Source organism: Protobothrops mucrosquamatus, unplaced genomic scaffold (assembly GCF_001527695.2).
Source record: "Protobothrops mucrosquamatus isolate PMUCROS unplaced genomic scaffold, P.Mucros_1.0 scaffold_128, whole genome shotgun sequence".
NCBI classification, from domain to species: domain Eukaryota; kingdom Metazoa; phylum Chordata; class Lepidosauria; order Squamata; family Viperidae; genus Protobothrops; species Protobothrops mucrosquamatus.
The window spans coordinates 517,368-518,420 of record NW_015386204.1 but is presented as its reverse complement, the minus strand read 5'-3'; positions in this window follow the sequence as shown (position 1 = coordinate 518,420).

The window sequence follows — 1,053 nt, the reverse complement described above, 5'->3', positions numbered from 1 at the left end:
GCTCTCACCCAAATTCCTCAAGGAACTTGGGGAGCTCAACACCTATCCGGAGCGGCTCCCCCACCTCCTTTAGCCCAGGAGGTGAGTTTCAAGCCGCCCGACAGCTGATTTATGCTGTCGGCACGGCTCTAACGCAGCCCCGGGAGGGAGACTTCAAAGGAAGCCTCCGACGAAGTCGACGTCTCAAACCGGAAGCCCTTCACTCCTTGTTAATAGTATATGAACTAGGGTTAGTATATAAGCTTTATGTCTAGGTTTAGTATATGAACTAAAATTCTCCTGTGCTAGTGAAGGAAGCAATTAACTGCAGCAAAAAAATGATTTTTTCTCTCTCAGTGCTAAATGCAAGATAAACATAAATTCAGACCTAATGCATCAATATTCATTTATGAAGTTAAACTTAAAAAATGAAAAATCAATCATGTTGGAGAAAAGGCAGGATGATGAGGAGGAGGAGAAGGAGGAGGAGGAAGAGGAGGATATCTGCAGGAGGATATCTGAGGAGTTGTGCTAGTACAGTGGTTAGAATGCAGTATTGCAGGCTAATTCAGCTCAGTATTGCAGGCTAATTCTGCCAACTGCCAGGAGTTCAATCTCAAGCTCAAGGTTGACTTAGCCCTCTATCCTTCCAAGGTCGGTAAAATGAGGACCAAGATTGTTGGGGGCAATATACTGACTCTGTAAACCACTTATAGAGGCCTGTAAAGCACTATGAAGTGATATATAAATCTAAGTGCTATTGCTATTGCTATCTGCATATCCCAGGTCCTTGGGAAGGACTGGATAGGTGGATAAAAATGCCAAATTGGTCTACGGCCCTGCCTGAGCTGGCCGACATGATAGCCGGGGTGGCAGTTGGGACCCCCAGACTTATAGTTATGGGGGATCTCAACCTGCCATCGGCAGGTGAAACGTCGGCGGTGGCTCGGGAGTTCATGGCCTCCATGACGACCATGGACTTGACCCAATTAGTTCATGCCCCCACTCACACGGGAGGACACACACTAGATCTAATTTTTGTCTCTGGCCAGTGGCAGAATGATCTGGAAATGG